Raw genomic sequence first — 24,015 nt, forward strand, 5'->3', positions numbered from 1 at the left:
ATTTCAAGGCCGGAAGAATAGGATGAAAAACGAACTAGGAAGTTTGAAAACGACAGTGCCTGATGTACTTGGGTAAAATAAATCCTGAGGGGTAAGAGTATAAATGGACCGAGATGGGACAAATCTGGAGATAGGCTGCAGCAGGACAGTTATCTTGGGAGCTAGGTAATCTAGGCTTTTTCCTAGTGGGCAGGGTAGTGGAGCTCGAATATCCCGGTGTTTCTTGCAGGACAGCAAAAACACTAACATACAAAATTGAAAATTTTAATTTATTTATAATTTTTATAATTTAATTTTAAAAATTTATTTTAACTTTTTTATTGTATAGTATAACATATATACAAAGCAAAGAAATAAAAAAAATAGTTTTCAAAACACTCTTCAACAAGTAATCACAGGACAATCCCAGAATTTGTCATGGGCTACCATATGATCCTCTCAGATTTTTCCTTCTAACTGCTCCAGAATATAGGAGGCTAGAGGACTTACATATTTTTTTATCATCACAATAGACTTTTCCCCCTTTTTTTGTGAAAAATAACATATATACAAAAAAGCTTCAAAATTTAAAGCACAGCACCACAATTAGATGTAGAACATATTTCAGAGTTTGACATGGGTTACAATTCCACAATTTTAGGCTTTTACTTCTAGCTGTTCTAAAATACTGGAGACTAAAAAGAGATATCAATTTAATGATTCAGCATTCATATTCATTTGTTAAATTCTATCTTCTTTATATAACTCCATCATCACCTTTGATCTTTCCATCCCTCTCTTTAGGGGTGTTTGGACTATGGCAATTCTAAATTTTTCTTATTAGAAGGGTCTGTCACTAATATGGGGTAGAGATATGGAACTATCTGATGTTCTGGAATAGCTGGGCTAGGTTTCAGTACTTATCTGGATCAGGGAACCATCTGGAGGTTGTAGGTTTCTGGAAAGTTACTCTAGTGCATGGAACCCTTGTGGATATAATTTAATTTTAATTAAAATACAATGTAATTGAATACATGATTTATGCTGAATCACAGATAATCTGATACTGCACTCTAGAAGAGATGGACACACAGGTGGTCGAAGGAAAATTCTCCCTATTAACTTATTTTATTTTCATCATAGTGACCACTATTATTTGTTTTACCAGTGCAACTCTTGAGCTCACAGAAAAGCCAGATAGGCATAGACCTGGAATATTGCTAATGACGAGAAAACTAAAAGTTTTCTTTAGTTTGCTTTAGACTTTGAAATTGTATTTTTTCAAACTAGTCTTACAGCCTAAAAAATAAATATATATGAGCTCCTTTTAAAAAATTCAGACAACATGAAAATAAAAATTACTTGAAATCTGACATCTTTCCCTCTAAGACAATCACCAATAATATTTAGGGGAACCTCTTTCCTGAACTCTCTATGCTTATAGAAGAAGCAACTTCAAACTTCGCATAAATCGGACCCTTCTAAATATGCTATTTTGCAATCAACGTTTCCTCAACAGTGAATTGTGAATAAGCTCTCCATGTCAATAAATAGATCTATACCATCACTTTTAATGACTTAGCACTTTATTGTATGTATATATAATTTAACCAACCTTCTATTGATGGACATATACATTATCCCCACACCCCTACAACCTCATGTTCGATCATCCTTTTAAGGTTAAGTTTTTTTTGGGGGGGGGGGGGCGGTGCACGGTCCGGGAATCGAACTCGGGTCTCCAGCATGGAAGACCGGAATTCTCATCACCGAACTACCCGTGCACCCTAAGGTAAGTTTTTAAAAGTAATGGAGCTGAGTCAAGAAATACACCCTTTCTGCATTTAAATTCAAATTGCGAAATCGTCCTAAGATTTGCTGGGAGACCACTGACGAAGCTGCTGCATTAGTCCTGGTGTTAGACATGTGAACCGGAATGACAAGTAGAATACAGACTCACAAGTCATCTCGCCCATCTGGGCTTGTCCTTGCTGGGTTGGCATATTTCTTCCAGTTTTCCTCTTTTTCTTAACATGGGGGAAGAAATGAGAACTGCCTCTCCCGGCATTTCGCAGGGGCCACACTTATTCCAAACTGCAATATTGGGTCTGAGAAAGATCCGGAAGGCGGGCCGGAGGCTGCGTGGAATGCTGGGAAATGTAGTTCATGGGTGGCTGTATTCGTGTGTGTTTGTGCGTGGGTGTGCGCGTCTATATGCGTGCGCTAGTGGGTGTCGGGGGGAGGGGCGCGTGGACACACCGCGAGATTCTTTACTTGGAGATGAAGCTGCCGGACAGCCTGACTTCCCTGACGTATGGTCACTGTGTTTACAAAACCCGCCGGCGGATGGCTGACGTTATTCTATTGTCCGTGACCAAGGAGGGCGCAGTGCTTCTGCACTGAGCGCGACGCTAGGGCTGTAGGCCGCTCGCAGGTTGAGCGGGGAATGCTGGGAGTTGTGGTCCTAGCGCGCTGAGACCGTGGGACGTGTCGCGGCGCCGCGCTTGCTCCTCCTTCCCCGCCCATCTCAGCGGTCTCCCGCCCCCTCCCTCCGCCTCCACCTCCCTCGCCCCGCTGCCGAGCGTCCCCTCCCCCCACCCGTCGGGCTCCTCGGCCGCTACTGCAGAGGTTTCAGAGCCGAGTCGCTGAGGAGGAGGCTCCAGGACCCTGCGCGCCATCCGCCACCCTACAGGACACGGGCGAGGAAGCGAGAGCGTCGCCACTACAGCCGCCAGAAAAGACAAGGACATCGCCGTCTCAGCCGCCGCCACCCCCGTTTTCGCCTGCAGCCTCTCGCTGGTGAGGAAACCCCCCTCCCCCCTTCCAGGGTCCACTCGTCCTCAGCCCCGGCCGGTGGTACTGGGGGAAATGAGGGTGGGGGCTGCAGAGCCCCCGGGCGGGTTGGGGGGAGGGGGCTGAGGTCGCGTTGGAACGGCGGGCTGACGAGGGAGATTTGTCCAGGCGCGGACTGGGGGTGGGGTGGGGGTGGGACCCAGCAGGGTGCGGTGGGGGAAGATGAGGGAAAGGGACTTTTAATGGGGAATGACCCTAGTTGGGACGGGAGCGTAGGTGGGAGTCGCATGGGGTTGGAATTTGGGAAGGCCTTGGGGAGAAGTGGGAGATGAGACTGAAGTGGGGTGGCCTTTAATGGGGGAGGGGGCTGAATGAAGGTGGTGGTTTTGAGGTTGGCCTGAAACAGTTGACAGCTTGGGGTCCTAGCTGGGTGGGGGTTAGGGACTTGAATTCAACAGACTGTGGGATGTACAGGGCTTGGACTGGACCCTGGAGCGTGTTAATTCAGGAGGAGGGAATGTGGGGTGGACCGGGGTAGGCTGATGGAGGTGGTAGGAGCTGGGGCTGAGGGTCTGGCAAGGTTTGAGATCTGAGACCGGAGTGGGCATTTGCCACCTGGGGGTGGTGGAATTTGTGGTGACTTATGGAATAGCAGGGCTTGGGATAGAGCAGAGGAGGTGGAATTCAGTTTTTCCTGGGGTGGGCTGATGGAGGTTGGAATAATTGCAGATAGGGGTAAGGCTTTTAGTAAGAGGAGTGTAATGGTGAGCTGGCGGGAGGAAGGGAAATTGAAAGTTAGGTCCAAAATGGACTGACAGGTTTTGAGATTGAAGGGAGGCATAGTGGGTTGGGATTTAGGGTGATCTTTGAACCACTGTAAGAGGCATGATGGCTCCCTGGGGGCAGGTTCCAGGCAGAGGGCACTGAAGAAGGGCCTGGGCTGGACTCACTGAAAGAATAGTGGCAGGTGGTGAGCATGGTTGTGGAATGGTATGTTGAAGAAAATGTCCTTTAGCCAAGGTGGAAGAGGGAGTTTTGGAGAAGTGTTTGAGATAACCTGGTTGGACTAGAGCAGTGGTTGATGATGGTGAGGCGGCAGAGGGGGAATTTAAAGAGTGGAAGACCTGGAGTTGTGGGAATAGATGGGTCACAGAAGATGGAAAGGGGTAGTGAGCAGTGCTGGGAAGAGGTGGGTTGGGCCTCCAAGAGACACAAGAGGGTTAGGGGTTGGAACACTTAAATGGACATCTTTGGTGGCTGTGGTTGGTTAAGAGGTTTCTTATAGGAGGCTTTGTAGGGAACAGAGAAGGTGGTACATTAAAGATACATTCCTAGAGAACCTCTTAAGAGGCCTTTGATCTTATTGTTTGTTTCATTTTTATTAGAATCATATTTGGAAGCGAAGTCAACCCAGAGGATGAAGTTGAGAGGGGTTTCTGTTAGGGTAGAATTAAGGAAGGGGGTGTGTGTTTTCTTTCTGTTAGTTCATATATCACAAAAAGAAAGTTGGAGGAAAAAAAACCCACCCCCCAAATAAAGGTGGGTGAAGATGGAAATGGAGTGTGATAAATATCTTTCTGTATGATGTCTCTGCTTTCTCTTTTCCCCTCCTCTGGTGCTCTTAAGAACTAGTTCTGGAATTTTAAATTTAAATAGATTTGATGAGATTGAGGTTGTTAAGGGAGCGTCCCTTGCTTGAGAAGTGATGAATGGGACTGAAAAATATGAGACTGGATTTATTTTCTAATCAGCAGCGTGCATTTATATGGAAAGAAAGCGCTTAGGGCCTCCACCCCCCCCCCCTTTAAAATTGATTGCTTGAAGACTCCATTTATTGGTATCTTGGTTTGCAAGGCAATTAGGCCCATCATTGTATTGCAGGGTAATAATCCTGAGATGAGCCTTGGCACCACTGCTTTATGTAAACAGAGAGAAGACAGAAAATATGGAAATGTCATAAATATTCATTGGTAAGACGGTTTGGTAGTGATGGTTTTTTTTTTCATTTGATTCTCTTTTGACATTACTTGATAAGATTTAAAATTATTGGACTATATTTCTATAGTTTGATTTTTCTCCTGCAGGACATTCAGGTGATCAGAATTTTGTCAGATGTAGCCAAATAAGCATATAGAGTCATTTTTATTTTATATTTCAAGGGATGGTGTTGATGTAGGCACATTGCATTAACCTCAGAAATAATATCTCCATTTCTTTATCAGAAATTTGATGTAAAGCTTAGTGATGTTCACTCCCATGCTGGATGGTGATGATGGAAGATAGAGAGGGGTTGAAGGAGGAAGCATCTTTAGAGAAATAGTTTTCTGACTGTAATTATATTAACTGTGATATGTTAAAAACATGAAGTGGCTATTGATTAGAGCTCAGACTAAGAAAAAATGGGGAAGGATAAAATCGGCACTAGTTGGATTAAAATCTTTTTTATTTTTGTTCACACTTCGAAATTCAGCTTGCAAACCATTTTCCCTGGCTTTCACAATTGAACACCTAAAAAAAATCCAATACTTAGAATTTTTTGTAGTTCCAAAATGGTCATAATATGGAAGGTTGGATTACTCTTGAAATTTTGAAAGTGTTTTTGTGAGGAGGATTTCTGTGTTACAGTAAAAATCAGGTTTGAACAGTTGCCCATAATTCTATGAGAATGTAATCTGACTTATGCAAGCAATTCTCATAACTTTACTCTGGGGTCTAGACATTACTTTTGTGGCTCTGCAGGCTTGATCTATAGGTGGGAAGGTTATATTAAACCCCTAGCTTATGAAAGCTCAAAGTGTAAAATAATCACTCAGGAGAAATGTTTTGCTGGATTTCTTTTTTTCCAGAGCTGTGGTCACAGAGCTGTGCAGTAGAAATGTGTATAATTAGTATCTTTACCTCATTTGATCCTCCAGGTATACTGTTGAGAAGAGGAGAGCAGGTGGAGTAGATAGGTAGACAGATGTCTTGGTCTAATGAATAGCCCATGGACTTAGGAGTCAAAATTGTTGGGTTTAAATCCCAGCTCCACCACTTAATAATTGAGTGATTTCAGTAAAGGCATTAAAAACCTTTCATACTTAACAAGGATGTCAAGAGGAACAAATCAGCTCAAGTATATGAAACTACTTTACATCCTAAAAACGTACATAAATGAAATATTTGCTTAATATTTATTTATATATTTAATGTCTGCTGAGTGCCAAGGGAAATGAAAGTGAGCAAAAAAGTTGTCAAAGAGCTTTCAGTGTCATCGGAGACATAGACAGTTTAAATACAGTGTGAAAAGTGAGGCAAAAATAATATGAAAGCCACAACGAGATATCATTTCACACCTGTTAGAATGGCTGCTATTAAAAAACAAAACTACAAGTGTTGGAGAGGATGTGGAGAAAGAGGACCATTCATTCACTGCTGGTGGGAATGTAAAATGGTGCAGTCACTGTGGAAGACAGTTTGACAGTTCCTCAGGAAGCTAACTATAGAATTGCCATATGATCCTGCAATCCCACTACTAGGTTTATAAGCAGAAGAACTGAAAACAGGGCTGCAAACAGACATTTGCACACTGATGTTCATAGAGGCATTATTCACAATTACCAAAAGATGGCAGCAACCTAAGTGCCCATTACCCTAAGTATTCATTACCTGATGAATGGATAAACAAAATTGGTATATACATACAATGGAATATTATTCAGCAGCAACAAGGAATGAAGTCCTGATGCATGCCAGAACATGGATGAACCTGGAATAAATCATGTTGAGTGAAGAAAGCTAGACAAAAAAGGACAAATATTGTGTGATATCACTAATATGAACTAAGTATAATAAGCAAACTCATAAAGTTGGAATCTAGAATATAGGTTAACAGGAAATAGAATGGGGTTAGAGAATAGGGAGCTGATGCTTAATTTGTGCAGAATTTCTGTTTAGGTTGGTTTTAAATGTTTAGAAATGGATAAAGGTGATGGTAACACATTACTATGAGTATAATTAACAGTGCTGAATTATGTGTGTGAATGTGGATGAAAGAGGTAGTTTTAGGTCATGTATGTTACTGGAAGGAAAGCTAGAGGATAAAAATATGGGACTGTATAGCATAGTGAGCACTGTGGTGGACAATATCTGGTGAATAGTACAAATATAAGAATGTTCTTTCATGAACTATAACAAATGTACATTACTGTTACAAGTTGTTAATAATAGGATAGTAAATGGGAAAAATACACCTAATGTGAACTATAAACTGTAGTTAACAGTACTATTTTAATATTCTTTAAATATAAATAAATCTAAAAGCAAACAAACAAAGACAAATAAATATAAATAAATCTATGGAGAAAGAATTAGCTTAGTGGTTATGTAGGGCTGGGGAAAGATAGAGGGATTGAGAAGTGACTGCTAAGAGGCATGGATATTTTCTTTCTGGAATAATGAAAATGTTCTAAAATCGATTATGGTGATGAATGCACAACTCTGTAATTTTACTAAAAGCCGCTGATTGCTTTGGAGGGATTATATGGCATGTGAATATATCTCAATAAAACTGCTTAAAAAAATAATGTAGTTGAGAATATGGGTTCTAAATTTTGTCCACTACTTACTACTAATTGTGTGACCTTGGGCAAAATTGTCTCATCTGTTAAGTGGAGATAATAGAACTAGTCTCACAGGGTTGTTTTGAGAATTAAACAGTAACAAAAACATTAAAGCATTTAACACGTGTAGTTACATGAAACACTTAATAAAAATGTTACTTTGCTGCTATTATTATTAGGATGTATGCAGAGACTAGAATGTGAAGAGCCTGATGTTCAGCCAATGAGTTCTTCATATTATGATGTTCTATTATTAATTTTTTATTATTTTTATTAAGGAGGTATTATTTTGTATTTTGTAATTTCAGTTTATCTGCGCATTTGCTTGTTTATACTGTAGTAAAGAAACTTTAAATAGTAAAGTACTAGACAGATGTTAGCTGTTAGTTTCTTCATCTATAAAACAAGAAGAAAACTACTCTGAGAGAGTAAATAGCTTGCTTAAGGTTACATGGCTAGGAAGTGAAAGAGTCTGGGTTGTGGCCCAGACATTCTGATTCCTCAATTCTGTTTATATGTTTTTAAATTGTGAGATAAGCTGTATGTATAAAAATATGCATAAAGCATAAATCTATAATTTAAATTATAATACAAAATTGAAGACCTGTGTATTCAGTACCCAGTTTAATAAAAAATATTGCTGGTACATTTGAAGTCTATTGTGAGGCTTCCCGGTTGAACCTCCCTCCTACCCTTTCCGTCAGAGGTAAACCACCACTTTCCTAAAATTTATCTGATCATTCCCTTGCTTTCTTTAAAGTTTTATCAAGTGTGTGCATATATCTAAACAATTTAATTTTTACCTTTGCAACTACATAGATGGAATCATAGTGTAGGTATTCTTCTGTGACTTGCTTTTTTTTCTCACTCCATTATTCTTATTTTTTAACTCTGAAAGAGGTAAAAAATTTTTTTGGTGTGTGTGCTATATGGCAGGGGTTACATTTCATTCTTTTTCCATGTGAGTATCCGGTTATTGCAGCACCGTATGTTGAATTTTTGTTTGTTTGTTTTTTGTTTTTTGTTTTTTTTTGCTTGTTTGTTTTTTGGGAAAGTGCATGGCCTGGGAATCGTACCCGGATGTCCTGAATGACAGGTGCGAATTCTACCACTGAACTACCCTTGCACCTCCTAAAAAGGATATTTTTATTGAGATATTTTCATGCACCATATAGTCCACTCAAAGTATATAACCAATGGCTCAAAATATTATATAGTTGTGTATGCATCACCATGATTATTTTAGAACATTTGCATCACGTTGTATATCCATTACCCCTCCCTCTCATTCTCACTGTATAAATTCTTTTTCTGTTTTCGTTTTATTTCTTTTTCTGAATAGATGCAAATGTTCCAAGAAATGATAATGATAGTGAATATGCAACTATGTGATGATACTGTGAATTACTGATTATATATGTAGAATGGAATGATCAAAATAGGAATGTTTGCATTTGCTTTGTGTTTTTTGGTATTTAAAAAAATTTTCTTTTTTCGTGATGTCAGCAACACAATCCTTAATTGTTGCCTCCCAGTGTTCTAATAGGGCTTAGTTTATACCTCTCTTTAAAAACTTTCTAGCATGTGTACCCTACTGTGAAACCAGATAAACCACTCGCCAAACATGTCATACTATCATGCTCTTCTTTTTCTTTACAAATGCTGTTTCTTTTACCTGGAAAGTTCTCTCCCCACTGAATTCCTTAAGCTCTATTTTATCTACTGGATGAGTTGCATTAATGAACATATTTCATGCGTTTTTGCTCTTCCCAGTTTGTTGCTTAACAGGAAGATATGTTTGAAGCTGTTAAAACTAGCTGAAATTTAAGAAGAAATTTTTATTGTTTTTTCCTTCCCAGTAAATGTTGATATTTTTTAGGATTGGTTTCTGGGCTTATTAGACTTTTTTAGATTCTTTCTTTGAACAGTCTTGTCTAGTCTGTTAGTTTTAACTGTCATCTGTGTACTGATTGTTACCTTTTAAATCTCTGTCTCCAGCCCAGAGCTCTCTCCTAAGCTCAAGATTTGTATAGTTCACTGGCCATCCATAATGCATTCATTCCAGTGAACTTCAAATTCAGTATGTCCAAGATGGTGCTCATTTTCCCCATCTACTTCTGACTGCTCCCTCTCTACATCCCCTTCCACCTAAAAAGTTAAATAATCTCTTCCTTTAATTTTGTCCTAATTTTAAAGGAGCTACCATCTGGTCATTCAGGAAACTACTTTGTGTCATTAGTCTGTTCTCCCTTATTTCTCACAGTGAAACATCAAATCCTTCCAAATATTTCTGAAATTCTACTCCTCTTTCATACTACTACCACCTTAGTTCAGGTCCTAATTATATTTGGACCAGTGTAGTAACCTCCTAATTGGTTTCTCTATCTTACACCTCATAAACCCATTTTCCACTCAGCAGTCAGTACGTCTCCTAACAGGTATATATGTCAGTGCCACTCCCCTGCTTAAATCCTTTTATTGACTCTAAAGTCCAGAGTCCCTAGCATGACATATCAGACCTTTGATGATCTGTCCCTCTGTATTTTTCCTACCTGATCTCCCATCACTGATAACGTCATGCATCACGTAGTTTCTATAGATATCTTGCAGTTTCATATTTTTGCTTATGCTGTTTCTCCTTTTATTTATCCTTTTGGGTTAGGTGTATCTCCCCCAAGACGTCTTTCAGAACCTTTAAGTGCTCTGTTTTGTGCCCTGGGAGCATCCAGTTTATACATTTGTTCCCTGTATAGAACTTACCCTGTTTTGGGAAAATTAACAGTTTCTGTCTGTTCCTTCATGTAACTATAAACTTCTTGAAGGCAGGGATTATTTCCTAGTAGTCTTAGCTCCTCGTGGGTGCTTTATAAATAATGTGAGTGATTAGTTTTGCTTTGTTTTATTTTTAATTTCAAACTTTTAAATTTAAAACACTTGCAAACATAGAAATAATATAATCCCTATACTGAGAACTACAGAATACCCCTTTCCCCCAGATACCCAGATCCGTCAATTTTAACATTTTGCCACCTTTGCTTTATTATTCTATATCTCTGTTCATCACCCTACCAGTCTATCTGTCTGTTCATCTGTCTGTCAATCTATTTTCTCAACATTTGAGTGTAGCTTGTATACATTGTTCTCTTTGAACATTTAATACTGCTGAGTACATATCCTAAAAGCAAGGATAATCACCTATGTATGCACCTTAAGTGCCATTATTAAAGGTCAAGAAATTTAATATTGATCTAAAACTTAGTCTATATTCAAATTTTTTCCTGTTTCCCAATAATATAATTTTGAGCCTTCTTTCCTCTCTTGATAGATCCATCCAGGATCATGTATTGCCATTAATTGTGATTATCTCTTTTTTTAAAAGAAAGTTTTTTTATTGTATAATATAACATATATGCAAAGCAAAGAAGTAACAAAGCCATAGTTTCCAAAGCACTCTTCAATGAGTAGTTACAGGACAGATCCCAGAGTTTGTCATGGGCTACGATACTTTCCTCTCATATTTTTCCTTCTAGCTGGTCCAGAATATAGGAGGCCAGAGGCCTTACATATTTTTTTATCATCACAATCGACTTTTTTTCTTTCTTTTTTTGTGAAAAATAACATATATACAAAAAAAGCTATAAATTTCAAAGCACAGCACCACAGTTAGTTGTAGAACATATTTTAGAGTTTGACATGGGTTATAATTTCACAATTTTAGGTTTTTACTTCTCGCTGCTGTTAAATACTGGAGACTAAAAGAGATCAATTTAATGATTCAGCATTCATATTCATTTGTTAAATCCTATCTTCTCTGTATAACTCCACTGTCACCTTTGATCTTTCCATCCCTCTCTTTAGGGGTGCTTGCGCTATGGCGATTCTACATTTTTCATATTGGAAGGGTCTGTCACTAATATGGGGTAGGGAGATGGGACTATCTGATGTTCTGGAGAGGCTGGGCTAGGTATGAGGACTTACCTGGACCAGGGACCCAATTGGAGGTTGTAGGTTTCTGGAAAGTTACAATTGTGATTATCTCTTTAGTTGCTCTTTTTTTTAATTGTTGGAACATACATACAACATAAATTTTCCTGTTTCATCTACTCCCAAACATACCATTTAGTGAGATTAATCACATTGACTACATTGTAGTACCCTCACCACATTCCATGACTGGAAGTTCCACAATTCCCAAACAGAAATCCTATACCTATTTTACATTAACTCCCCATTCCCCTTTCCTCCCACCCCTGGAAACCTGTCCTTGTAAACTTGCATATTCTTTGATATTTTCTTTGTCATTACCAAGAGGCTTAATTTAATGTCTTAAATCTGTAACTGCCTCATTTGCTTTGATGCCAACTTAATTTGTCATATACACAAGCTATGTGATATTTTACGTAGTTCTTGTCACAAATGACATATTTTTTATACATTATGAATCCAAAACCACTGATTTATCATTACATTTTATACATTTGCCATTTAGATCCTGTAGGAAGTAAAAAGTGGAGTTACAATTAAAAAATACAATACTACAAAATTTATGTTTACCCTTATTTGTTACTGCCATTACCAGAGATGTTTGTTTCTTCATGTGTTATCCGTCTGTTATCTATTGTCATTTCCTTTCAACCTGTAGAACTCTCTTTAGCTTCTCTTATGGAGCCAGTTTGGTGGTGACAAACTCTCTTAGATTTATCTTGGAATGTGTTAAACTCTCCCTCATTTTTTGAAAGACAGTTTTGCCAGATAGAGAATTCTTTGTTGGCATTATTTGCTTTTAACACTTTAAATATGTCATCCTCTTGCCTTAAACCTTCAGAGTTTCTGAAGAGAAATCAGCACTTAATCATATTGGGGTTCTCTTGAACAGGACCTGTTGCTTTTTCTTGTGCCTTTCAGAATTCTCTATATCTTTGGCATTTGCTGTTTTTGAGTCTAACATGTTGCTACATGAGTTGATTTGGGTTTTTCCTGTCTGGAGTTAATTATGCATCTTGTATGTGTACATTCGTGTCTGTCATTCAATTTGGGAAGTTTTCTGCCATTATTTCTTCGAATATTTTCTCTGTCCCTTTCGCTCTTCTCCTTCTGGGACTTAACACAGTGTGTTTAGTGGTATGCTTTTGATGGTTCCCACAGATTCTTCAGGCTCTCTTCACTGTTCTTTCTTTTTTCCTTCTGCTCCTCAGACTGGATTGTTTTATCTTCAAGTTCACAGATTGTTCTGCCAATTCCGATCTGTTATTGAACCCCTCTAGGGAATTTTTAATTTCTGTTACTATGGTCTTCAGCTCTGTTTGGTTCCTTTTCATAATTTCCATCTTTCTATTGATATAGTCTTTATGTTCATCTGTTGTTTTCCTGATTTCCTTTAGTTCTTATAGTCCATGTTTTCTTTTTAGCTTTTTAAACATACTTAGGACTATTCTTTTTTTTTTTTTATTTTTTGGAATTTCCCAGGTTTGATCCTCCTCATTGATGATTTCTAATGCTTTTAATCTTATCCTTTGTATGGGCCATCTCTTCCTGTTTCTCTATTTCTTTTGTAAAAACTTAGACAATTTTATATTTTAATGTGTTATTGCTGGGATCTAGACTCGGAGGCATCTACTTAAGCTTGTATTCAGCTAGCGTTATGACAGAGTTTTCTTTGAATATCAGGAGCTAGCAGAAAAAAAGGAAAAAACCAACCAAATGAACCAACACTTTTTCCAGTCTTTGCAGATTGATCTGTGGGAGTGTTCTCCTTCAGGGCTTGTCCATACAATGAGTTTAGAGAATAGCTCCAGGCCTAAATGTAGGGGCCTCCCTGATCCTTTTTGAACCTCTTGTCTTGGGTATGTCTATTTGGTTTTAGAAATTGCACCATTTACATGGATGCAGAGTGTACTCTCTTTTCTAGTTTGTCCTCTCTTCCTCATGCTCCTTGGTATAGCACTTTATGTTCTATAGCCAGCCAATTCCTTGCTAGAGGCAACCACTTGATTACTGTCCCACAGCATTCTATACTAGAGCTCTGTAAACTGCTTCTACAAGCAGTGCAAGTTATGAGATGATGAATCCCTCAACCACCAACAAAGAGATTGGACAAAACATACATGCTCCTAGTATGTGCACAAGGTTTACTTGGCTCCCTTTGGAACCAGGATCAGGGAGCAGCGCTGGGAATGTGTCTGCACTTAGCCATGAGGGACAGCGGAGGGGCCAGCCAGCTGTTGCTTTTAAATAGCCTTTTTCTTGAGTCAGTGCTTACCCTGTTACTGTAGTCCTTTAACTGTTTTCTGGAGTTTTGTGAGAGATTTTTTTTAATTTTTAATACTCCTTATAGGTTGTTCAAAGTTTCTGTGGGAGAATGAAGCCCTGAAGCAACTCACTCCACCGTCTTGAGGGTGGTGGGGTGTGAGTGATTAGTTTTTAAACTGAGCCCAGTAAAAGTAGATGAGAAATCAATAGTATGGTATTCTAATTGTAGTAGCTTGTTTCCACATATGGGTTTTTATTTATTTAGAATGTAATTTAGAATTTATTTGGATTGATAAAAGCTTTGATGATGATGATGTATAGCACACATTTACCAGAAAAAGACAGCAAGATTCAGGGGTTGGCACACTTTTTGTAAAGGGTCAGATAGTCAATATTTTAGGCTTTGCAGGCCACATATGGTCTCTGTTGTATATTCTTTTTTTAAAAAGCAAAGCAAACAAACAAGCAAAGCATGCACTTTGAATTGTAGAAACAATTTTTTATTGCACAAACCACACAAAATAGGTTATGGGTGGGCCATAGCTTGCTGATCCCTTGTATATTCTTAGAAGTCTGCCTTGCAGTTGTAGAAAATTGAATAACAAAGAACCTAAGCAAGTTATATTTCTTGTTTCACTTACTTCATAAACTTTAATTACCTGGGTAGTTTTACATTATCTTTAATATTGAAAACAATTGCACAGAATATTTTTTTTGTCATGCTACTGTTTATTTAAAAGTTTAGCATTTTATTAAATGCGCTATTGATCTCTGAATGATGATGCTCTAAGAGTATTTGGTTTATAAAGCTCCAATACAACTTCCCCTTTTCTTTCCACTTAGGCACATGCCTGGGTCCTTTCAGGATATGCCTATATTTATGGTGATATTCATTATGCTTTTTTTTAAAGATATGGACATTTTTGAAGGCTGTTTATATTTTTCACAGTAAACTTCAGTCTCTGGCTGATTTGAGATTATGATCTTGATTTGTCTTCTGATCATGCCCTTCAGACATAATTTCTGTCAATGCTCATTTTTCTTTTCTAGCTTCTGCTTTACAATTTTTGTACATGTTCTGGTTTTCTAATTTGTCTCTCTTTGAGATGATAGTGAAAACTCATTTGTAATTATAGTTACAGTATTTTATTTGTGCTACAGTGTATAATTTTGTTAAGTTGACATTATTTTAGTTTTTTTTTCTTTTTTTTTTGTATGTCGTATGGTGGGGCTTACATTTCATTCCTTTTCCATGTCTTGTTATTGCAGCGTCATTTGTTGAAAAAAAATTTTTTGGGGGGGAAAGTGCATGGGCTGGGAATTGTGCTCGGGTTTCCCACATGGCAGGCGAGAATTCTACCACTGAACTATCCTTGCACCCCGTTATTTCCGTTTTAAACATGAAGAAATCAAGACCCAACAGGATAATTTGTCTCAGGTCTTTGTATTAGTATGGGATGATGATGGAAAGATAAAGGGAATGAATGTTTGAGTGTCTATGGAAGATAATATGCTGGACGCTTTCTGTACAAGGTATTGTGTCCCTTTTCTATAAGAGGAAACCAAAGCAACTGAGGCCAATAGAGATCAAGTAACTTCCATTTAGTTATATAACTCGAAAGAGAAGAGATGCTTCTGTTAAAACTCTGGTCTACCTTGTTCCAAAGTCCTTTTTCTTTGTGATGTGGTATACATAAAATTCCCTAATTTTAAACTCTTAGATCAATTATTTGTCAACCTGCTTAGACAGTAAATGTCTTGACTACACACAATCACTTGAGGAGCTGTTAAAAACAAAGACATGCGGCGGGCTCGCGTGCCCACCGCGCCGGACCCCTCGCCGCGCAGCCCCTGGCGCCTGCCGGCCGCCTCCCCGGCTCCGCACTCGCCGCCCTTACCCACCCGACTGGAGGAAAGTTCCGGCCACCAGTGTCCGAATTGGAGGAAAGTGGGAGACGGACGGGTGCGGGACGGACCCACGTCCAGCCACTCGAGGCCGAAGAGCCGGGCGGGTGTAACTGGAAATTGACCCACGGACACTTGGGACCGGCCAGGGTGTGGGGTGGACGGGCTGGAGACTTGAACGGCGGCGGAGGGGACAACTCGACAGACTACCCTAAGTAAGGAGAGGCGAGATCGGTGGAGGAGACTGATGCACGGGGGGAAGCTTTGGAAATGGGAGAAGGGACTGCTGGACCGCAGGATCAGTCAAGAATGAAAGGACAGGAACCAGGCATTTTTGCGGTTTCCCTGAAGAGAAGAGGAGGACCACCAGGAATTAGGGATGCAGCAGGGTTGTGGAGTGGGAGGTGGAAGTGCTCATTTGCCAAACATTCTGGAAGGTAGTTAACAGTACAGAAGATCAACTGGGCAGAAAAATGATGATGAACATACTTGCACAATTCCAAAGAAGATGCAAATAAAATAAAAGCTCTGCATCCGAAGAAAGAACAGTCCTAGGGGTTGTTAATTACCAGATAATCCAGGAGATGACCCAGAGGTACGCACTTGATAGCCCGTTGAAGGGCAGGCTAGCATATGAAAGGTGCTGAATTGACACCTCTACTTCCCTCTTCCCCACAAAAAGGCCAAACATTTGTTTAGGGTCAAACGAGGGGACTAGTCCTGTGAGCAGGTGGATCAGTGGAAGAGGGAGGAAGAGTCAGGGATAAAAGCAACAGGTGTACCTGCTCCCACTCTTGTCCTATGGCTACATGCTCTTCTTCCTTGGAGGAGGCTCTGGGACTCGAACTCCGGCATGGCAAGCGAGAATTCTGCCACTGAGCCACTGTTGCACCACCCTGGCAAACATGATTTTGTTGCATTGAACTCTGGTATATGCTTTGGGGATAAAAAGAAATTATGAGTAAAAATTGAAAAATACTCCATTAATTTCATTTATGTTCAAACTTTTCTTATATATTTGATGATAAGAAAATGTTATATTGCTAAAAATAATCATCCCAGTAGTTAATCTGCCAATTAATTTTTAGTAGGAAGTCGAAAAATATTAACTATTTTATAAGATGAAATAATATAAAAATTTGTATCTGTAATTTTTATTCAGTGTTTAAATATGGAAGTCTTTGAAAACATTTCCATTTCTTCTCAGCTAAAGACATTGCCTACCAGTAAGTATTGAGAAGAATTGAAAATACTTGCTTAAATCTAAATGGTGTTTAATATCTCTTGTCAATGCTGGCTTTTTAATTTTGCTCCTTCCAAACACTCCATTGAGAGCAATGCATTTCTGACAATGGTCAAGAGGTAAAAGAAAGAAAGTCATAAAATGAAAATTGCTGTCTCTTTTACTACTTACAATCCACAATATACTATATCGGATTTCAGAAAATCCTGACAAGGACCAAAATACTCCATTCCCAGCATCATGTTTCACCCTTACTGAAATGTTTGTAAGGCAGTGTTGGAGACTGAAGCAGGTCCCCCATAAGGCATATCCAAGCTCTAACCCCCAGTACTGTGGGTGTGAATTCATCTGTGAATAGGACCTTCAAAGACCCTATTAAGGTGAGGCCAAATTGAATCAAGGCTGGGCCTTACTCCAGTTTGATTGGGGTCCTTATAAGGAGAGGAAATCTTGACAGAGCTCCAGATGACTGAGCAGGAGGAATACAAGTTACAGGAAGAACGAGAAAGAGTTCACCATGTGACAGAGGCAGAAAGTGATTGCCAGCAAACCACCACCAAAACACTATAGACTTCGGAGAAGGCATAGCCTGCAGATACCTTGACTTTAGACTTCTAGCCTCGGAGCTTTCAGCCAATACATTCCTGTTGTATAAGAATATGAAGATTACTTATTATATCTTCTATCTAAATATCTATTCTCACATCATGTCTATAACTCTATAAAAAAATTCACTTCTCTGAGATTGACCAAAACAGGTGGAGCAAAACAATTTAAACCAAACACTTTGTGGTATTTTGTTATAGCTGCTCTGCAAAACCAATACAGATGGGAAGATTTGATGTGTATTATATGTGGCCTACAAGCTTATTATATTTCTTTGATTGCAATGTATACTCCTAAAAAGTACTGTGACGATTACTTCTTATATCTTTTATCTAAATATATATTCTTATGTCATAAAAAAAAAACAAAGACATGCCCCAATTCCATCCATACAATGCTTCTGTGTGTGACCCCGTAAGGGAGGTGTGTGTGAATATGCATGGGTATATATATATATATAGAAAACATAAATTAAGATAAATTGTACTGAAGTATTACATTTGTAGGAAAAAAATACATCAAAAGTGTAACCGATACTCAAATCAAGAAGGAAAAGTTGCTACCTCTTCCGTAGTAACCAATGTTCTGACTCCAGTGTCAGAATACTTTTGCCTGTTTTTGCTCTTTGATAAGGTATGGCTGACTTTCCATGCTCGATATTATTTGTTAGATTGATTTAGGTTCTTGTGTGTACCAGTAGTTGATTCTTGCTTGTTGCTATATAGCAACAGTTTGCAGGTGTTTTGGTCTGATTACAGTTTTACAGATGAGAAAATTTACAGATTATTGAGGATTCCAAAGAGGTTTTGTTTGTGGGTTATATCTATTAATATTTGCTGTGTTAAAAATTAAAACTGAGAAATTTTAAAAGTATTTATTTATTTGTTTAAAAATATTAAGCCTTTTACGATTTTGTGAAAATAACTATGTTATCCGAAACAAAAAATGTAGAATAATAATGTTTTACATTTTTGCAAAATTAGTGTCTAACTTAATAGAAGTCAGCTAGACTCATAGCTGCTTCTGTGCTCAGTCTGTTGCAATTGGATGTTTGCCTTGAGTATATGAAGAAAATCCAGCCCCACATAGATATGTAGTTGGAAAACAGAGGAGTGTTACTGTTGCCTTTCAAAGACAGTTGTGAATATTATTTTTGAATACTATATCAGAATTTGACAAGTGGTAGTTTCTTAAAGGTTCTTTGCCTTTTAAAATTTGAAACACTCTCAGTGAACTTTCATACTCTTACATTAAAATCAGTGGTCTTGTGCTCGCTTCAGCAGCACACGTACTAAAATTGGAATGATACAGAGAAGATTAGCATGGCCCCTGCGCAAGGATGACACGCAAATTTGTGAAGTGTTCCATATTAAAAAAAAAAAAAAAATCAGTGTTCTATTGCATTTTGAATACATCTTTTTTTACCCATGCATGATTTTGTAGCATCATGCACTGGTCATTTGAAAAACAGAATTCACTGGGTTATAGAGATCTTCTAAATGTTGACACATTCCATTATACAGTGTCAAAAAAACGACATTTGTTTATATCACCACCAATCTCATCAGAAAAATCTTATTCTAATTTTCACTGTAAAATTCAAATTTTATTGGCAACAAATACTGACAGTTGTTTTCCTTGAAGTGACAGTCTCATATTGTTCATTTTTTCAAGAAATGTCTGCCAAACATCCAAGTTTGAATAACCGTAGTTTGCCTATTGTTCTTTTGAATAAAAATGGTGTTTCATGAAAAATGCAGTTAGTTCAGCTTGCTGTGCAATTGCACAAATGCATTAGTGCTTTTAGCTCACAGTTATCTGGTATGATGGTGATAATTAATTTGTTTTACGGATGAGAAAATTTAGGCTCAGAGATGGTGGGCTAATCAGGCTCACCAGCCAGTAAATGGCCAGGGAGGGATTTATCCCCAGACTTTTCTGCTTCTAAAGCCCACAGATGTTCTTTTCTTTGTGCTGTGAATCTTTCAGGCACAGTGAGTTTGTCTCTGATTATTTGTGAATCCTTGTGCCTGAAATTTAGTGAGGGATTAGTAGATTTTTGAGGAATAATTAAGTGTTGAATGAGTGAGCCAGTTATACAGATTAGGAGGCAACCTAACCACTCAGAGCTATTATGTATACTGGTGCTACAAAGTATGCATTAAGGCAGTGGTTTTGCACACTAGGATCATGTCTTCCATTTGCTGCTATTGGGAAAGGGCCAACCTTCTTAATGATAAACACTGTAAAATAGTTCGGATACTTAAGAATCTAAGATTTGGATACTAATGGGCTGGCTTTTCCTTAAATTGTTAATGATCTCTTTAGAAATATGTATATTACATCTACTTTGCCCTAACTTTCTTCCTGGGCAAAGTAGATGTATTATGATGTATTAGGTGAGACGCTGGGCAAGTTATTTCACTTTTCTGTGCTTCATTTTTTTTTTTAATTGTTAAAGAGGAAAGTACAGTAGTCATTGTACATATTTCCTAGGTGGTTGTAAAGATTGAATGAGATAGTGTATATGAAGTGCTTGGCATATATTAATTACTCAATAAATGGTAGCTGTTATTCACGTTATCTTTCTAGAATGAAAGTGTGGTCTTTATTGTAACAGTTTGCATGTGAAGAAAGAAAAATGTTTTGGTTTTTAAAACATTTTTGTTAAAGAAGTAAAGCACTGAATTTATTGTGTTTTTTTTTTTTTTCCTGTTTTGGCATTTGCTTTTTGGTTATAGCTTACTGGATATGTCTGTTTCAAAATAATATGTACCCCACAAAAGCCATGTTTTAATCCTGAGTCCATTTTGTGGAGGCAGCTGTTTCTTTTAATCCTGATTCAATAATGTAGGTTGGAGTCTTTTGATTAGAGTATACCCGTGGATATGTGATGCAACCAATTGTGGTTATTAACTTTTTAAAAAAATTTATTAATTAAAAAAAATTAAAAAAAATTTAACAAGCAATATTAACTTTTGATTAGATGAAGGTGTGACTCTACCCACTCCAGGTGGGTCTTGATTAGTTTACTGGAATCCTTTAAAAAAGGAAACATTTTGGAGAAACAACAGGAACGACAGAAGTCTCAGAACTGACAGAAACTTCACCGTGGAGCTGACACAAATGTGGACACATGGAGACAGAGACACGGATGTTTGGAGATGTTTGGAGCACAGCACATATCATCATGAGATGTTAAGCAAGCCAGAATGTGGAGAGTGCCAAGGGAAGCCAAGAATGAAAGCCGGTCCCGGAGAAGCAAAGTGAGGAACCTTCACATGGACAGAGACTGAAAGCTGAAAGCAGTGGCGCCCAGGAGGAGGAGACCAGCAGACGTTGCCATGTGACTTCCCAGCTGGCAGAGGTGTTCAGACCAATTGGCCTTCCTTAAGTGAAGGTAACCTCTTGTTTATGCCTTAATTTGGGCACTTTCCCTTCCTTAGAACTGTAAATTTGTAGCTTACTAAATTCCCCTTTATAAAAGCCATTCCAGTTCTGGTATAGTACATTCCGACAGCTTACAAACTAACACATTTGGTTTTCCTGGCAACAAAGCTCTAATTTTTGCTGTTTTTCTGGATTTCTTGGTAAGCCAATAGATGTGTGACCTTTGCTTCTCCATCAACTTTTTATAAAATTTTATAGTTTGATTAAAACAGGTTGGATTGTTCTGGAGAGTTCACTGAGGTTGTTAGTTCTTTCTAAATTAAGAGTGTCAGTGAATTTGAGAAGCACTGTTGTGCTGGGTTGAAACTGTTATGTACCCCCAAAAAGCTATGCTCTTTTTTTTTTTTTTTTTAACATGGGCAGGCACCAGGAATCGAACCCGGGTCCTCGGGCATGGCAGGCAAGCACTCTTACCTGCTGAGTCACCGTGGCCCACCCAAGCTATGCTCTTTTAATCCAGTCTCGTGGGGGCAGACCTCTTGTAGGTGGGACCTTTTGATTTGTTTTTTTCCATGGGGATATGACTTACCCAGTTCAAAGTGGGTCTGCTAGTTTGAAACTGTTGTTTACCCCAGAAAATATTTAATCCTGCTTCAATATTGCTGGGTGGTATCTTTTTAATCAAGTTGTTTCCATGGAGATGTGACTCAATCAGTGGTGGGTCAGACCTTTTGATTAGGTGTTTTCCATGGAATTGTGCCTCCACCCATTGAAGGTGGGTTTGCTTATGGGTTAAGAGGGAACCATTTTGTGAGACAAAGTGTCAATGGCTGAGAGATTCCAGAGTCTAGAGGTTATCCTGGAGGTTATTCTTACGCATTAAGTAGATATCACCTTGTTATCCAAGATGTAATGGAGAGGCTGGAGGGAACTGCCTGAAAATGTAGAGCTGTGTTCCAGTAGCCATGGTTCTTTTTTTTTTTTCGGTGGTGGAATTCTTTTTTTTTTTATCACTTTTTTTTATTAATTAAAAAAAGAATTAACAAAACAATTAGAAATCATTCCAATCTACATGTACAATCAGTAATTCTTAATAACATCACATAGTTGCATATTCATCATTTCTTAGTACATTTGCATCGATTTAGAAAAAGAAATAAAAAGACAACAGAATAAGAATTAAAACAATAATAGAAAGAAAAAAAAACAAAAAAAACAAAAACAAAAAACCTATACCTCACATGCAGCTTCATTCAGTGTTTTAACATAATTGTATTACAATTGGGTAGTATTGTGCTGTCCATTTCTGAGTTTTTATATCCAGTCCCGTTGTACAGTCTGTATCCCTTCAGCTCCAATTATCCCTTCTCTTTTTTTTTTTTTTTTTAATTAACGGAAAAAAAGAAATTAACCCAACATTTACAGATCATACCATTCTACATATGCAATCATTAATTCTTAACATCATCACATAGATGCATGATCATCATTTCTTAGTACATTTGCATTGGTTTAGAAGAACTAGCAACATAACCGAAAAAGATATAGAATGTTAATATAGAGAGAAAAATAAAAGTAATAATAGTAAAATCAAAACAAAACAAAACAAAACAAAACAAAAACCTATAGCTCAGATGCAGCTTCATTCAGTGTTTTAACATGATTACTTTACAATTAGGTATTATTGTGCTGTCCATTTTTGAGTTTTTGTATCTAGTCCTGTTGCACAGTCTGTATCCCTTCAGCTTCAATTACCCATTGTCTTACCCTGTTTCTAACTCCTGCTGAACTCTGTTACCAATGACATATTTCAAGTTTATTCTCGAATGTCCGTTCACATCAGTGGGACCATACAGTATTTGTCCTTTAGTTTTTGGCTGGATTCACTCAGCATAATATTCTCTAGGTCCATCCATGTTATTACATGGTTCATAAGTTTATCTTGTCTTAAAGCTGCATAATATTCCATCGTATGTATATACCACAGTTTGTTTAGCCACTCTTCTGTTGATGGAGATTTTGGCTGTTTCCATCTCTTTGCAATTGTAAATAATGCTGCTATAAACATTGGTGTGCAAATGTCCGTTTGTGTCTTTGCCCTTAAGTCCTTTGAGTAGATACCTAGCAATGGTATTGCTGGGTCGTATGGCAATTCTATATTCAGCTTTTTGAGGAACCGCCAAACTGCCTTCCACAGTGGTTGCACCCTTTGATAGCCATGGTTCTTGATGATGATTGAATAATGAAATGGCTTTCACAATGTGACTGTATGATTGTGAAAACCTTGTGTCTGATGCTCCTTTTATCTACCTTGTCAACAGACGAGTAGAACATATGGAATAAAAATAAATAATAGGGGCAACAAATTTTAAAATAAATTTTATTTGAAATGCTAGTGATCAATGAAAGCGATGGATAAGGGGTATGGTAGGTATAATCTTTTTTTTTTCTGTTTTCTTTTTATTTCTTTTTCTATTGTCTTTTTATTTGTTTTTCTGAATTGATGCAAATGTTCTAAGAAATAATGAATATGCAACTAAGTGATGATATTGTGAATTACTGATTATGTATGTTAATGTTTTATTTCGTTTGTTAAATTTTCTTTAATTAATAAATAAATTAAAAGAAAAAAGAGGGAACCATTTTGGAAAAAACTTCAAAACTGACACAGTCAGAGATGTTTAGAGATGCGGAAAGAAAATGCCCCCAGGGAAGCCATTTGAAAGGAGAAGCCAGGAGAGAAGGTTAGCAAATCCTGTGCCTTCCCAGCTGACAGAGAATCCTTGAATGTCATTGGCCCTTTCTTGTGTCACAGTACCTTTCTCTGAATGCTTTAGTTTGGACATTGTTATGGCCTTAGAACTGTAAATTTATAACTTAATAAATTCCCTTTATAATAGCCAGCCCATTTCTGGTATATTGCATTTCAGGAAGCATTAACAAACTAAAACATTGGGTCATAATCCTTAACTGCAGCCCCTTATGAGAGGGAGCCAGAGACGTTAAAAGAAGGGAAAGAAATGTCCAGAGACATTTTGGAGAGAGCTCAGAGATAGAAAGTCCTTGGGGGTAACAAGCAAGCACCACAGAAATTCAGAGAAAAAGCCACTAGAATTAGATGCTGAGAGAAATACAACCCGGGAGTGAAGGACCAGCAGATGCCATTGACGTGCCTTTCCATCCATGTGATAGAGGAACTTTGGATGCCATTGGCCTTTCTTCAGAGTCCAAGTATCTTTTTCTGGATAT

General features: G+C 38.0%; 1 protein-coding gene and 1 non-coding gene across 5 annotated transcripts in view; both read left to right on the forward strand.

The window, feature by feature from the left end:
• Positions 1–2,514: 2,514 nt before the first annotated feature.
• The window catches only part of FAM168A (family with sequence similarity 168 member A), a 247,712-nt gene continuing 226,211 nt past the window's right edge, over positions 2,515–24,015 (forward strand). For 2 of the 4 annotated variants that reach the window (XM_077113641.1, XM_077113639.1), the window contains exon 1: positions 2,515–2,778. The gene's annotated coding sequence lies outside the window, so the exon portion shown is untranslated. Of the gene's footprint in view, positions 2,779–4,653; positions 4,743–24,015 lie in introns of all 4 variants that reach the window. The other 2 variants (XM_077113640.1, XM_077113642.1) reach the window with 2 other exon arrangements.
• Positions 18,644–18,750, forward strand: LOC143645309 (U6 spliceosomal RNA). Its single transcript, XR_013157033.1, has one exon. It is a non-coding gene; the product is annotated as a U6 spliceosomal RNA (small nuclear RNA).

Source organism: Tamandua tetradactyla, chromosome 8 (genome assembly GCF_023851605.1).
Source record: "Tamandua tetradactyla isolate mTamTet1 chromosome 8, mTamTet1.pri, whole genome shotgun sequence".
Lineage (NCBI taxonomy): Eukaryota > Metazoa > Chordata > Mammalia > Pilosa > Myrmecophagidae > Tamandua > Tamandua tetradactyla.